Genomic DNA, 16,811 nt, shown 5'->3' with positions numbered 1-16,811 from the left:
ATTACCCTTTGTTCTTGCAGAGGACTTCAACTTACCAGATGTCTGCTGAAAATACAATGCAGGGGAGAGGAAACAGTGTAGGAGGTGGTGTGGTGTGGTTTAACCCCAGCCGACAACTACGTACATGCAGGAATAACCCAGACTGTTTTCCCCAGCATGTTTTTAATGTGCACTATAGGAACTATCCTCTTCTACAGTACGTAAAATTTTTGATTGGGCAGGGCCAGCCTGCGTGGCAGATCCTCTGGTGTTGACTAACCAGATGCCTTTTGTTAAATATGTATTCCAATGTTTGAAGGTCCCACCAGCCATTGCTCTCAGTGTCATATTTAACAGTCCATTATATTTTTCAATGTTTCCAGAGGCTGGTGCATGATAGGGAATGTGATACACCCACTCAGTGCCATGTTCTTTGGCCCAAATGTCTATGAGGTTGTTTCAGAAATTAGTCCTGCTGTCTGACTCAGTTCTTTCTGGTGTGGCATTTTGCCATAAGACTTGCTTTTCAAGGCCCAGGACAGTATTCTGGGCAGTGCCATGGGGCACAAGGTATATTTCCAGCCATCCTGTGGTTGCTTCCAGCATTGTAAACAAACAGTGCTTGCCATCATGGTTTTGGGGGAATGTGATATAGTCAATCTGCCAGGCCTCTCCATACTTATATTTCAGCCATTGTCCTCCATATCACAGAGACTTTAACCATTTGGCCCTGCTTGATTGCAGCGCATGTTTCACATTTATGGATAACCTGTGTGATAGTGTCCATGGGCAAGTTGACTCCTCCAAATAAAAGTCGCATCTCTTCCCCTTATGTTGCCAATCCAAATTGACCTGAGCCACTTCAATCCCAGCACCCTGATCGACCTGCTGGTTGTTCCGATGTTCTTGGGTGCCCTGACTCTTAAGTACATGAACATCTATGTGACGGACTTTCACAACCAGATTTTCTGCCCAGGCAGCACTATCATAGAATGGCCTGGGTTGGAAGGGACCTTAAAGATCATCTAGTTCCAGTCCCCCTGCCAGGGGCAGGGACACCTTCCACTAGACCAGGTTGCTCAGAGCCCTGTCCAACCTGGCCTTGAACACTTCCAGGGATGGGGCAGCCACAGCTTCTCTGGGCAACCTGTTCCAGTGCCTCATCACCCTCATAGGGAAGAATTTCTTCCTAATATCTAATTGTCATGATTTGATACTGGTTAAAATATCAGGTACTCATGAAAATTGTAACGAAGGGTTTGTGACTTGCAATAAAGATTAGAATAAAACACTTTAAGGGCAAAACAGGCTCAAACTTGAAAGTATTAAGTAAATTTATTATTAACAGAGTCAGAGGAGGATAATGAGAAATAAGATAAGCCCTTAAAGCACCTTTTTTCCCCCCAGCCCCTCCCTCCTTCCCACTGAGAGTGCAGGGAGACAGGGCATGGGGGTTTTGGTCAGTTCTTCACTCAAAATCTTTCTTCAGTTTGCTTAGGGAAAGGAGTCTTTTTTCTGTTATGCTGTGGGGTCCTTCCCACAGGAGAGTTTTCTGTGAATTCCTGTAGCATGGTTTTTATTTCATGAGCAGCAGTCCTGCCCAACCTGCTGTAACATGAGTCCCTCCCACGGGCAAAACAGTCTTCCCAAAACTGCATGGCATGGGTCATTTAGTCCATGGGGTGTAGCCTTTTAAGGATGAGCTGCTCTAGTTTGGAAACAAGGGCCCCTTTTCTCTATCTCTGGAAGCAAAGGCCCTCTCTCTGTTCAGGTCTCTCACTGGATTACAGCTTTTATAGCATCCACCCGCTCTGGCGTGAGCACCTTTTCCCACAGGCTGTGAGTGTATCTCTGCATCCCCCCATGAACTTCATGGATTACAGGGAGACTGTTTTATTATAGTCTTCACCATGGCTTGCAAAAGGCTCTCAGCTCCGATGTTTGGGCCACCTCCTCCCACTCTTTCTTTTCATTGACCTTGGTGTCACCATGTTGGTTTTCTCCATGTCCTCACTTCCTCCCATTTTCTCTGACTAGGAGGAAAAAAATAGTGCTCGGAAGTACCACTGCCAACAAATTTTGTCAGTTCAATGATTTCTGCAGGGTCTCACAGCGCTGAGAAGTTGATTTTGTTTAGGTTCAGCGTCAGGAAATTGGTCACCCTGTTTCTGCTGCTAGTCACGCGATCCTCGCTGTGACTGTGTGGGCGGTGCCAGCTGCCATGCCACCCGTGCTATTCAACGCTTCTTTTCATGCAGGGTGCCAGGAAGGAGAAGCCGCTGCCACCCCCCCTGCCCTTCTGCTCGTGGCACAGCTGGCTAGGGGCAGCCAGGCAGGCAAAGCTCACTGCGGGCCACATGGCCGTTTCAGCCACATGGCCGCACCTGGCACCAGGATGATCCCAGTGGCAGCGCCTTGCCACCCCTTGGGGAAAAAAAGCTGCATGCAGTTTTGATTTCCTTCTTAAATATGTCATCACAGAGGTGTTACCAACTTCTCTAATTGGGTCAGCAGCATGTCCATCTTCAGAGCCATCGGAGATTGGTTCTGTCGGACACAGTGGAAGTTTCTGGCAAATCAGGCTCTGTTAAACCAACACATTACTCTAAACCTACTCTCAGTTTGAAGCCATTCCCCCTTGTCCTGTCACTCCAGGCCCTTGTAAATAGTCTCTCCTCATCTTTCTTGTAGGCTCCCTTCGGGTACTGAAAAGCCACAAATAGGTCACCCCATAGCCTTCTCTTTTCCAGGGTGAACAATCCCAACTCAGCCTTTCCTCATAGCAGAGATGCTCCATCCCTCTAATCATCTTGGTGGCCTCGTCTGGACTTGCTCCAAGATTAATGTCCTTCCTGTGCTGGGGACCCAGAACTGGAGGCAGCTCTGCAGGTGGGATCTCACCAAAGCAGAGCAGAGAGGCAGAATCTCCTCCCTCGCCCTGCTGCCCATGCTGCTTTGGATGCAGCCCAGGACACAGGGTGTTCCTGGGCTGCAAATGGACATTGCTGGCTCATAGGAATACTTATCACACAATATGCTGAGTTGGATGGGACCCACAAGGATCATCGAGTCCACCTCCTGGCCTTGCACAGCATCATCCCCAAGAGTCGCACCATGTGTCCAAGAGTATTGTCCAAACACTTCTTGAACTCTGTCAGGCTTGGTGCTGTGACCACTTCCCTGGGGAGTCCATTCCAGTGCCCAACCACCCTCTGGGGGAAGAATCTTTTTCTAATATCCAACCTAAACCTCCCCTGACACAACTTCAGGCCAGGTCTCCACAGAGAGGAGATCAGTACCTGCTCCTCCTCTTCCCCTCATGAGAAAATTGTAGACTGCAATGAGGTCTGACCTCAGTCTCCTCCAGGCTGAACAAGCCAAGTGACCTCAGCTGCTCCTCGTACGGCTTCCCTCAAGGCCCTTCACCACCTTTGTTGCCCTCCCTTGGACACTCTCTGTTAGCTTTATATCTTTCTTATATTGTGGTGCCCAAAACTGCCCCCAGACTCGAGGTGAGGCCACCCCAGTGCAGAGCAGATTGGGACAATGTCTCGGTTTGAGACAAATTAGGAGGAAACGTCCTGAGATGAATGTGTCCTCTAATGGAAGGCAGGTTTCAGCAGCCCCTCCCCCACAGGTTCAAAAGGAATTTCTTGGAGGAAAGTGAAAAAAACCCCAATCTGTTTATTTGACAAGCAGGGTGCACACAGGCACAAAAAAGAAAATTAATAATGTTAGATAATAAACCTTCTCATTGTGGAGAAAACTGGTGGAATTTTTAGAGCCCTGCTCTTGCTCTTCCAAGATCTGGAGCTGGGGTGGTCATCCCAGGGCCTCCCCTCTGGGCTGTGACATGGGGCTCCCGGCGATGTTCTGGTGTTTCAGACTGGAGAAGAGCTGAACAGTTCCAGAAGAAGAAGCCACAGTCCCAGGTAAAAACTTCTTGCCTCAGCTAACAAAAAAGAAACTAGCTAAAAAGCAAAGCTGTCCACTGTCTATCTGCACTAGACAGCACAGCTGAGAGAGGACCCAGGGGAGGATGTGCAAAAACCTTGCTGAAAGAATTCCACTGGTCCTCCCCCTTTCCCTGGGCCTAGCTTAAAGCTACAGGACCCATGTCTGGGCATAAAGCAGATGATAGGGGATACAGTATCATAAAGTGACCCCAAGACAGACAATCACCTCCCTTTAACTGGCTGGCAATGCTGTGCCTGATGCACCCCAAGACATGGTTGGTCCTCTTGCCTGCCAGGGCACTGCTGACTCATATTCAATTTGCCACTGACCAGGATCCGCAGGTCCCTTTCTGTGGCACTGCTTTCCAGCATCTCATTCCCCAGTTTGTCCATACATCCAGGGTTGCCCCATCTCAGGTGCAGAATCTGGCACTTGCCCCTGTTCAACTCGATATAGTTGGTGATTGCCTAGTTCTCTAATTTGTTGAGGTCTCTCTGCATGGCCAACCTCTCTCCACCAGCACCCTGACATCCTTCTCGGTAGGGCTGCTCTCAATCTGTTCATCCCCCAGCCTGGATTGATACTGGGTGTTGCCCCAACCCAGGTGCAGCACTTTGCACTTCATGAGATTCCCATGGGTGAACTTTTCAAGCTTGTCCAGGTCCCTCTCGATGGCCCCATCCTTTTCGTGTTTCACCTGCACCACTGAGCTTGGTGTCATCTGCAAATTTTCTGAGGGTGCCCTTGATCCCTTCGTCTGTGTCATTAATGAAGATATAAGACTGGTCCCAATACAGACCCTTGAGGGACACCACTGGTCACTAATTTCCATCGGGACTGAACTGTTGACCACTACCCTCTGGATGTGACCATCCAACCATTGAATACACCTCTCTCCAATTTTGAGAGAAGGATGTTGTGGGGGACTGTGTCAACAGCTTTACAGAAGTCCAGATAAATGACATCTGTAGCCCTTCCCTTCTCCACTGATGTAGTCACACCATCAGAGGAGGTCACTGGATTGGTCAAGCAGGACTTGCCTTTGGTGAAGCTGTGCTGGCTGTCCCAAATCACCTCCCTGTCCTCCATGTGCCTCAGCAGAGCTTCCAGGAGGGTCTGTTCCATGATCTTCCCAGGCACAAAGGTGAGGCTGACAGGGTGGTAGTTCCCAGGCTCCACCTTTCTAGTCTCTTTAAAGATGGGGGCAATGTTTCCCCTTTTCCAGTCACCTGGGACTTCACCTGACTGTCATGATTTTTCAAATATCATGAAGAGTGGCTTGACAACTACATCAGCCAATTCCCTCAGGAGTTTGGGATGCCTCTCACTGAGTCCCATAGACTGATGTACATTCATGTTCCTCAGGTGGTCATGAACCCCATCTTGTCTTACAGTGGGAGGGACTTTTCTCTCCTAATCACCATCCTGCTGTCCAGCCACTCGAAAGGTGTGGGAAGAGAGGTTGCCATTGAAGATTGAGGCAAAAGAGAGGAGCTATGCTTCAGTATTAAAACAAATACTTCTGTTAGATTCCATTTTACCTTGTGTATATGGGATGGGAGCATGAGTACTATGAAAAGTCTTTTGATAAATTTTAATGAGAGCTAAATACACAGTTATCACAAACATGTTGTAACATCTACCTGATAAACAAAGCTAAAATCCCTTACACTTTTAAGATGGGTTTTTAAAATGTAGGATATGGTGACTGTTGTGGTTTAACCCCAGCCAGCAACCAAGCACCACCTGCCCCCCCCCACCCATGAACAGTGGGATGGGGAGCAGAATCAGGGAAAAAAAAAGTAAAACTTATGGTTTGAGACAAGAACAGTCCGACAATTGAAACAAAGTAAATGTAATAGCAAAACCAATAGCAATAAAAAGGAGAGAGAGATAAAATCAGCCCAGCACAGATAACCGGGATGCCAGGAGAAGCTGTACTTCAGTACCAATCCCCTGCAAAGCAGCTTGGACCTCTTCATAAGCTGCCAGTATCTTCTTTTCACTTGAAGTATAGCGGGCCTCAGATCCTCTGTGTGAAAAATGCATATTATATGATTGAGTCTTTGCAAATGTTAAAATGAATACTATATGTGTTATGTTGGAAAGTTATGCTGTATTAATCCCTTTTAAGTAGTGCTGTATTAATCTCCTTGCAGTAGTGTGGTATGTGAAAAAGGCATATTATATGGCTCTACACAGATATTTACTATATGTATTATGCTGAAAGTTATGCTGTATTAACATTTTAATACTATAGTAAATGTAGTTTTGTAATCAAAATTAAGCATTAGTAGTTAAAATAGAAACTATGTGTGTGAGATATTCTTTTTATTAGAAAAGGAGAAGATAATCAAGGAATTCTTCACACAGAGATAACAATTACAGAAACCCCTAAATTTTCCAGAGAATAGGAATTTATGGTTTTCCTTATCAACAGAAACGAACTTCTTCAAGCCTGACTTAGACTCGAAGGCGCCTAGGGATTAACAGAAACTTTTTGACAAGTACCATATGAATTTCTTGTTTTAAATAAAATATATGCATAATCATGAACTGTTTTGTATATGCAACAGGCTATTGCTTTTAAGGTTATTCCTTTGTTCACAAGGCATGCTTGTCGTGGCTTAAGTGCCCGAGAGCATCCAGACGTCCGTAATTCTTTGCTTTTTATTGTCTTGTAATTGTCCTAACTCTAAATTTTTATTACTCTTATTGTATTACTATTTTTATAACCATTTTATTATTATTAAACTTTAAAATTTTTAAAAACCAAGAGATTGGCGTTTTTCACAATTATGGTAGCAGAGGATGGTTCTTAACACCACTCTGTCGGTGCCTTAGGAGAGTCAGAGTGAGGGAGACGCGTCCTGCCCTGTTAGGCAGCCTCACTGTGCTCCCCTGGTGTGACCGACAGATGCAGGTTACGATCCGATGGACAAAAAGAGACAATAAAACAAAGAAAAGGGAAGGGATTCCCTAAAAACCGCGGTAATTAGCCCCTAAGACTAAAGTGTACACGAAGAACAAAGACCAAGGACAAAGGACAGGTAAGTATTTGTTGGGACGGGGTGGATAAAGGGGGGATGAATGTGTGTGAATGAGAGGCGGGCTGGTTATCCCAGACCTGCTAAGCGAGAGCGGTAGTCTCCCATGCTGCGTTTCCGTCTTTTTCGCGAGAAAAGCGGCCAGTAAAGAGACGAAGCGAGTGGTAAAGAGTGAGAGAAACCCCCACGGGAAATTGGGACTGGGTATCAGGGAAAGAGTGGGACCCCTTGGTGGGGGAGGAAAATAAAAAGGTAATTAATTGGAAAAAAATTAAATTAATAAAAGGTTAAAAGAGGGTTTTCTTGGCATAATCTATTGGGGAAAAATAAAAGGTATTGGGGAAAATTCGAGAGTACTCAGGATGGAATAAAAATTTTGCCGGTTTGAGGATAAGCCCAAGAAAATCTGGGGTTGGAAAACACAGCTGGATTGAGGGATATCCAAGAGCTCTGGGATTGGCCAGAGCAAGGTACCTTGTTGTCTTGTTGTGTACGCGAGGGTGGGTCCCGCACCAACAAGTCCCCGCAGGTGGGAGCTTAGGCAAAACACCGCAAACCTAGCCTTGTTCCCCCGGGCGTGAGGGGGAAGCTGTGACTCGCACCAGGTGTGAGTCGCATGCAGCCAGCCTCAAAGGTGAATTGGCACCAGAGGCAACTAAATTCAGGGCACTTCCCAGAGACCTGGCGGTACTGAAGCCCAGAGAGGCTGCCCCCAAAGCAAGGATGGCTCAGTATCGTAGGACCTTCTAGCACCGCGGCTGCGAAAAGTAGTCGTTTAACCCATTCCCCCGGGGGAGGGGGGTGGGGAGTCCAGATCGGGCAAGGTGCGGAGGTCCGAACCCCTGACTCTGAGGCTATCTCTAGGGAAGAGGGATAGCCAAACCTCGGGGAGGTGGAAGGGGTCGGGGTGGGGCTTACACGATCCGCGATTCTCTGGTAACAAAAATCCCTTCGTGTAAGTCTAAGAGGTTTGCTAACGTTTCCTTCCTCTGTGCAATAAAATAAAGGGAAATGTAGAAGTGTGAATGAACAGCTCTGAGGGTGTGAATGTGTGTGCGAGAGTGAGTGGAAAATAAAGGTGAGTAAATGGAAATGAGTGGAAGACAAAAATTTTGCCGGTTTGAGGATAAGCCTGAGAGGATCTGGGGTTGGGAACAACACGGCTAGATTGAGAGGTATCCAAGAACACCTGGACTGGCCAGGGACACCTAAAGGTGTAAAGGTACTTTGTTGTTGTGGCTGTTTTGTTAGCACCCAGACTTAAGCTTACTGGGTTGAGATATTAATATTCGAGAGCACCCAGAAGTAAGTTTGCTGGGTGTGATAAGTTAGAAAAGACTCTTTGTTCATCAAGACAGAAAGAAGAAGCCTTGTGTAGATAACAGAAAATCAAAGGAGAAGCCTTGTGTAGATAACAGAGAATCAAAGGAGAAGCCTTGGGTAGATAACAGAAAACCGCCAGACAGAAACTAGTTAGTATGTTGATTACTTAAGCTGGGTGTGTAATTAGAACTTAGGTGCATATGGAAAAGACCATTGCAGGGCCGTGGACTTTCGCCGGGGAAGAAGAGAGGAGCTTCCCTCAGGCGACCAACAGAGAGTAAAAGACGACCACCTAGCAACAGAAGGCGCAAGCGCAGAGTACACCTAGAGATATCGCGGCCCCGGGAAAAAAAAAAAAAAAGTATAAAAAGACTGTGGGAAGGGGGAAAACTCATATTAGAGTTAGGGGAATTGGAGAATAAGTGGGTAAGGTTCAAATCAGAAGAGTGGTGGGAGGTTTACAGAAAAGGGGTTAACCCTGAGAATTTTTGCTTCCACCTGAATGAACCTGCCCCCTTGTTGCCCATATTGTAAACCGGTGTTGTCGGAAAGAGCTGAAAGAAATCCCATGTGACTCATCCCCAGTCAAGGATAAGAACTGGGAGCAGTATAAGGCTAGAAGGGGAAAAGGGAATGGATGCGCTGGAGAGTACCGCTGCTGCCGAGAAGATGGTAATCCCCGCGGCTCGAAGCACCCGAGTCGGCGGGCGAGGCAGAGGGGAAAGAACCAGGCTCTTCCCAATCCCAAGTAGAATAATGCAGAGATACTTCAAATATTACTGACTGGGTATTGATAATCTCCCAAAAGGTACTGACTCAACCACCCCGGGTAAACAAAAAGGGCAACAAGCTAAAAGGGAAATGGTAGTAAATTATGAGTTAAATGCAAAAACAGGACTCCACCCTCCTTGGCAAGTTATCATTATTGTACCTCTGATTATGTTATTGCCAGGAGGATATTCTCAATTCTCACATCAACCCTTTAAGTGGATACTAACCCGAGTAGATGGGAAAGAAATCCAAACTCGGATATCATCCGGATCTCCTAGCTTTACACTGTCATTATGCACACTGGCCTCCATCGAACCATGTCTAAATAAAATAGGTTTCTATATGTGTCCAGCATCAAATCCAGGAAAGGGATATTGCAATTACCCTGGGGAATACTTCTGTGGGTATTGGGGCTGTGAAACAATAGCATCGGATTGGTCAGTAGAAGGAGATCAATGGCTTACTGTTTCTTGGGGACCCTACGGCTGTAAAGCTCCACAGAAGGACTGGTCGGGCGGCATAGTCAATCAGGGGAATTGTCAATTTGCGTATCTGAATGTAACTAAACCATTAGATCCAGGATGGACAGTGGGACGGACATGGGGTTTTTGGTATGTGGAACCTGGTAAGGACAGAGGCAACATGTTCACCATAAAGAAGGAGCCTATCTCACCAGATACCCGACCAGTAGGCCCTAACCCGGTAATAGCTAAAGATGGAGAGCCAAGCCATGTTGAAATAATCAATAATCAAAGTAACTCAGGAATGGAAAATTCAACTGTTGTCACCCAGACAATAGCACCCCCTAGCGAGGATTCTCGATTTAACACCCTTTAGAAGCTGGTAGAGGGAGCATACCGGGTTCTTGAATGTAACTAACCCCCGGCTTACAGAGCATTGTTGGCTCTGCTTTGATGTTAAACCCCCATTTTATGAAGCTATCGGAATATCAGAAAAGGCGAGACATGCAAATGGCAGTAACCCCCCTTCGTGTAATTGGAAAGATCCACGGGGGCAAGGAATCACACTGGCCTCAGTAACAGGGAAGGGGAGATGCATTGGCCAAGTGCCCCAGCACATGGAATTCCTGTGCGAAATAATAACTACAGCAAAACGAGAGGATAAGCCAGCCAAGTGGTTACTCCCTGCTAAAAACACAAAGTGGATCTGTGCAAAAGGAGGACTCACACCCTGCATGTCCCTGGAAATTTTCGATGAGACCTCAGATTACTGCATACAAGTAGTCATAATCCCAAAAATTATCTATCACCCTCAAGACTATGTATATAACCTACAAACTACCCCAGCACACCATCTACAAAAACGAGAACCTTTTACTACACTTACAGTGGCTGCTTTAATGCTCATGGGGGGAGCAGGTGTAAGCACGGGAGTGGCCTCCTTAGTAAAACAAACGAAAGAATTTCACTCTCCAAGGGTAGCAATAGACGAGGACTTAGAGCGAATAGAGCAATCGATATCAGCCTTAGGGAAATCAGTGAGATCGCTATCTGAAGTAGTTTTGCAAAACAGGAGAGGATTGGACCTCCTGCTCCTACAGCAAGGAGGGCTATGCGCAGCACTCAGAGAGGAGTGTTGTATCTATGCAGATCACACAGGGGTAGTCAGGGATACAATGACAAAACTAAGGGAAGGATTAGAAAAACGAAAAAGGGAAAGAGAAGCCCAACAAGGTTGGTATGAAACCGGGTTCAACAGTTCCCCGTGGCTGACTACCCTATTGTCCACAATGGCAGGGCCCCTAATTTTACTGATTTTGGGACTAAACTTTGGCCCGTGCATTTTTAATAGGATCATAGACATAGTAAAGAGGAGATTGGAGGCTGCTCACCTCATGTTAATAGGGGCCAAATATGAACCCGTACCGGAGGATCCTGAGACTAATGAAACCTTAGCCCTCAGCTTATAAGAACTGAAATGAACAGGGCTAAAGCCTTTATTAATGTTCAGCTCTTTATTAAAAAGATCAGCTGGGCAGGGGGCTCGATGCAGAGCTCGCCCCCGCGGTCGTAGCTTTCCCAGGCAGCCAGAAGGAAGGAGGCGTGCAGAGTCTGTCACTGGAGTCCAGAGCAGCAGCTGTCCTTTCTTCTTTCCTTGTGGCACACCGGTGGCCCGAGGATGAGGAGGCGTGGTGTGCAGAGTCTGTTGCTGAAGTCCAGAACAACAGCTGTCCCCGCTCCTTCCGTGGTGGCAGCACCAGGGCTCTCTGTCTCTCTATCGCCCTGCTTCTCAGAGCCTAATATAGTCTGTTCTTTCTTAGGTGATGGCGACAGTTAAAAGTCAATCAGGGGATGTGTTTCCCTCTTCCTCAGCTAGGGCATTTGCCTAGACTCCTCTACTGTGTTCAGTTTTTGATTTATATTCTTTTTTTCCTCCTAAAAATACTCCCATGATCCTAAGGGGTTTTTATTTGCATGTTAGTCTCAGAGTGGCAGCGTGGAGGGGTGGGGGGCCGGTTGTCCCCAGGTACTTTAGAGAAAACAAACAGAGCAATTAGCTAATTAGCATTTCAATATCAGTACTTAGCTAGAGTTAGTAGTTTTCTTTTAGTGTTGCCATGGGAACTAGGAAGGCCCTGCCCGCGTCTCTGGGGAACACCTGGAAACTGTTCATAACAGAACTAAAAAGGTTTGATGAACAAAATAAAGAAAAAGAAAAGGGGGGGATTGTGATAAGTTAGAAAAGACTCTTTGTTCATCAAGACAGAAAGAAGAAGCCTTGTGTAGATAACAGAAAATCAAAGGAGAAGCCTTGTGTAGATAACAGAAAACCGCCAGACAGAAACTAGTTAGTATGTTGATTACTTAAGCTGGGTGTGTAATTGGAACTTAGGTGCATATGGAAAAGACCATTGCAGGGCCGTGGACTTTCGCCGGGGAAGAAGAGAGGAGCTTCCCTCGGGCGACCAACAGAGAGTAGAAGACGACCCCCTAGCAACAGAAGGCGCAAGCGCAGAGTACAACCAGAGATATCGCGGCCCCGGGGGAAAAAAAAAAAAGTATAAAAAGACTGTGGGAAGGGGGAAAACGGTGTGTGGGCCGTTTTTGCGCAGCGAGGACTCCCCGGCTGCACCCAGCGCTGTTTGCTTGCCATCGCTTGCTGTAATCAATAAATTTCTGATTGACTCTTGAAAGGCTGAACAAATTATTCGCCTCTATTTATAACACTGGGTTGAGATATTAATATTCGAGAGCACCCAGGATTGAGTATAAGCCTGAGAGGATCTGGGGTTGGGAACAACAGAGCTAGACTGAGGGGTATCCAAGAACACCGGGACTGTCCAGTGACATCTAAAAGTGTAATAGGTGTTGTTATGAACAGTTTCCAGGTGTTCCCCAGAGACACGGGCAGGGCTTTCCTAGTTCCCATAGCAACACTAAAAGAAAACAACTAACTCTAGCTAAGTACCGATATTGAAATGCTAATTAGCTAATTGCTCTGTTTGTTTTCTCTAAACTACCTGGCCTCCCACCCCTCCACGCTGCCATTCTGGGACTAACATGCAAATAAAAACCCCTTAGGATCATGGGAGTATTTTTAGGAGATAAAAATGAATATAAATCAAAAACTGAACACAATAGAGGAGTCTAGATAAATGCCCTAGCTGAGGAAGAGGGAAACACATCCCCTGACTGGCTTTTAACCGTCGCCATCACCTAAGAGAGAACAGACTATATTAGGCTCTGAGAAGCAGGGAGATAGAGACAGAGAGCCCTGGTGCTGCCACCACGGAAGGAGCGGGGACAGCTGTTGTTCTGGACTTCAGCAACAGACTCTGCACACCACGCCTCCTCATCCTCGGGCCACCGGTGTGCCACAAGGAAAGGAGAAAGGACAGCTGCTGCTCGGGACTCCAGTGACCGACTCTGCACGCCGCCTTCCTTCTGGCTGCCTGGGAAAGCTACGACTGCGGGGGCGAGCTCTGCGTCGAGCCCCCTGCCCAGCTGATCTTTTTAATAAAGAGCTGAACATTAATAAAGGCATTAGCCCTGTTCATTTCAATTTGGGGGCTCGTCCGGGATAGCCACGCCCGAAGAGGACCCCCGGACAGCTGGACAGCTCAACCATCTGCTTCGAGGGACCCTCGGGAGTTGCTGGCTACCTTCGGACCCTAGGATCCGCGTGAGACGAGCAACGCAGAGGAGCATCGGATGGGTAAGAAAAACCGGGAGACGAGCGAATGAGTGAGTGAGACGGGGGCCGGCAGCTCGGACCCCCGAAGTGAGAGGGACCCGCTAGTACCGCGTTTCCGGAGTCCTGCGAAGGGGCCGGCCGGGAACGGGGGGAAGCGAGTGGCATAGAGGAGCGACTGAGGCGTCTCCTTAGAAGTAAAGCAGGCCCTCCTCCGAGCGTGTGGAGGTGCCCTATGGGCAAAGTAAGTCCCTGGCAATCAGGGCAAGGGGAATATCCCCAGCAGGGCAGGTGGGATGCGGAGGTCCTAGAGGACATGTCCCCGGCGCCGGCAGGATGGGATAGGACGGCAGGTGGGATGTCCCTGGCAGGTAGGGCAGGGTGTCCTAGCAGGCAGGACTGACATGTACCTGGCAGGTAGAGGGCATGTACCTGGCAGACAGAAAGCATGTCCCCGACAGGCAAAAGGCATGTCCCTGCCAGGCAGGACAGGACAACAGGGCAGGTGGGATGTCCAAGCAAGCAGGAGCAGCAAGTCCCGCCAGGCAGAGGGCATGTCCCCAGCAGGCAGGACAGGATAACAGGGCAGGTAGGATGTCCATGGCAGGCATGGATGGAGGTCCCCGTCAGAGCAGATAGGGGAATGGCCCTGGAAGGCAGGGCAGGATGTCCCCGTCAGAGCAGGCAATAACCCAAGTAAGCAGAAAGGCAGGAAGGCAAGGAAGCTAAGTCTAGTAGGAGAGTAAGGCAAGGGGGCTTGGCCGGAGTTCGAGTGTAAGGCTCGGCAGGACGTTCGACCTTACCTCGGCAGGGAGACCAAGCTTCCCAAGCCTAGTAGGAGAGTCAGGCAAGGGGGCTTGGCCGGAGTTCGAGTGTAAGGCTCGGCAGGACGTTCGACCTTACCTCGGCAGGGAGACCAAGCTTCCCAAGCCTAGTAGGGTCAGGCAAGGGGGCTTGGCCGGAGTTCGAGTGTAAGGCTCGGCAGGACGTTCGACCTTACCTCGGCAGGGAGACCAAGCTTCCCAAGCCTAGTAGGGTCAGGCAAGGGGGCTTGGCCGGAGTTCGAGTGTAAGGCTCGGCAGGACGTTCGACCTTACCTCGGCAGGGAGACCAAGCTTCCCAAGCCTAGTAGGAGAGTCAGGCAAGGGGGCTTGGCCGGAGTTGGAGTGTAAGGCTCGGCAGGACGTTCGACCTTACCTCGGCAGGGAGACCAAGCTTCCCAAGCCTAGTAGGAGAGTCAGGCAAGGGGGCTTGGCCGGAGTTCGAGTGTAAGGCTCGGCAGGACGTTCGACCTTACCTCGGCAGGGAGACCAAGCTTCCCAAGCCTAGTAGGAGAGTCAGGCAAGGGGGCTTGGCCGGAGTTCGAGTGTAAGGCTCGGCAGGACGTTCGACCTTACCTCGGCAGGGAGACCAAGCTTCCCAAGCCTAGTAAGAAGGTTAGGCAAAAGGCCAAGTAAGAGTTTGGGCAGGACTTAGCAGGGGTACAATCCTAGAAAGTCCATCAAGAATTTCAAAACTTAGGCCAAAGAGAAAAAGAACAGAAGACAGTAGACGAGATTGTGACTAGTGATTGTCCTGGCCAAGAGACAATGTAAAATGCCAAGAGGGTAGGACCAAGAGTGGGAATTTAGTTAAAAGAGATTAAGTCTAGTCAAGTTATTCAAAATACGAAGTTGGGAGGGGCCAGATGAGCTTTAGCTGCCTGTCAGTATATTCCATTTTAGATAGAAGCACCATTTAAGGTATATATTATTTAAGTTTTTTGTTTTTGAGGCCTGAAAATGGGAAGAGGTTATAGTAAAAGAGCAAATCCTTCCAAAGCAAAGAGAATTCCCCCTAACAGCCCCTTGGGGCAACTGTTAGACTAATGGGATTCTCGGGAGATCATGAAGGATCTAGACAAGAGTAAGATGATACATTACAGTATAAGAAGTACGGCCAAAGTTAGAATTACGGGGAGAGTGGCCGTGGTATGGAACCCAAGATCAGTGGATGTGTAATCAGAAGAGAGGGCCTTGATATAGAACAACTATCTCATGCAGCTTGCTGGCTGGAGAATTCTATAAATAATGAGACTCTGAGAATATGCAAGTTACAAAGAAATAGAGAGGAAGACAAAGGGAATAGAGAGGGGGAGACTAGAAAAATAAAGGAATGGGACCCCCTCGATTGCCTGTCCCCTTCTGCTCCTGTTACTTCCCCAACAGTTTCCCCAGTTGGTCCTTCAGCCCCTCCTATTAAGTCCCTGATTCCTTTCCCCCGTTTTCCCACCTCTGTTTCATCGTCCCTTCCCTTAGTTTCCTCAACCATCTCCCCAACTCCCTCTTCCCCTTCTCCAGCTGGAGTTTCCTTGCCTCCTCCCACTTGGGAGCTGAGGCCACCTTTGCCCAGGGTTGGTTCATCACCTGGCATGCCCCCTGGCCTCCAGTGTCTCTCTCCACTACTATTTCCCTGCTTGGTGCCTTAGAAAAAGGGCCGTATTGTAGCACCCGATCCAAAGCACCAAGGGTAGATGGGCTCTTTCCCCTTAGAGGGGTTCCTATGGGTAGAGCAGCTGGGGGAGTTAGGTTTGTGGATGCACCTTTGGCAGCTTCTGAAGTCTGGGGATTTGGGAAAGAGCTAAGAAATTTAGTGGAAGACCCCGTTGGAATATCTAGCCAGTTGGACCAGTTTCTAGGGCTGAGTATTTGTACCTGGGGAGACCTGAGCTATTCTAAGCATTCTGTTCTTTCTGAGAAAGGTCCAGATGATCTGAGCAGCAGGGGTGAAGATATGGGAAAGAGAGGGTGGATTGGGGCCCCCAGGGAACCAGGGGATGCCCTTGGTGGACCCCAACTGGAGTCCCAGCCAACAAGAAGGTAGGCAAAACATGAGAGACTATAGGTCCCTCATGATAAGAGGGATCAAAGAGTATCCCTAGGGGAAGCAACACGAAATTGGCCTTTGATGGTACTCAGGAGAAGGATGAGACCCCGGCAATTTGGCTTAACCAACTAAAACGAAATTTCCAGTTATATTCAAATATAGACCCAGATAGCCCAGAGGGTCAAGTCCTCTTAAAGGTCTAGTTTGCCACCAAATCCTGACCCGATATTAGACAAAAACCAGAAAAGATAGAGGACTGGCAAGCAAAGAACATCAATGAGTTGCTCAAAGAAGCCCTAAGAATGTATTTAAGTGGGAAAGTAATCACAGCAGCAGCAGCTATCCTGATAAAAGAAGCCCAAAAATTGATCCTGCAAGGGAAAATTAAAGTACAAACATATACTAGTGATCGTAGATCACCTCACTCACTGGGTGGAGGCTTTCCCAACCAAAAAGGAAACTGCAGGAAGTTGCAAGAATAATCTTAGAAAACATCATACCACGATATGGGCTAGTCAATAACATTGACTTGGACCAAGGTCCACATTTTGTCGCTCAAACTTTACATCAAGTAACAAAAGCCCTGGGGATAAGGTGGAGGTTGCACACCCCATGGCATCCTCAAAGCTCTAGAAGGGTGGAAAGGATGAATAGAACTCTTAAAAATGTGTTAACTAAATTAATTGAAGAAACAAAGATGAATTGGCTCAGGTGTTT

Source organism: Vidua macroura (genome assembly GCF_024509145.1).
Source record: "Vidua macroura isolate BioBank_ID:100142 chromosome W unlocalized genomic scaffold, ASM2450914v1 whyW_random_scaffold_38, whole genome shotgun sequence".
NCBI classification, from domain to species: Eukaryota; Metazoa; Chordata; class Aves; order Passeriformes; family Viduidae; genus Vidua; species Vidua macroura.
Note: the sequence above shows the minus strand (reverse complement) of the source record.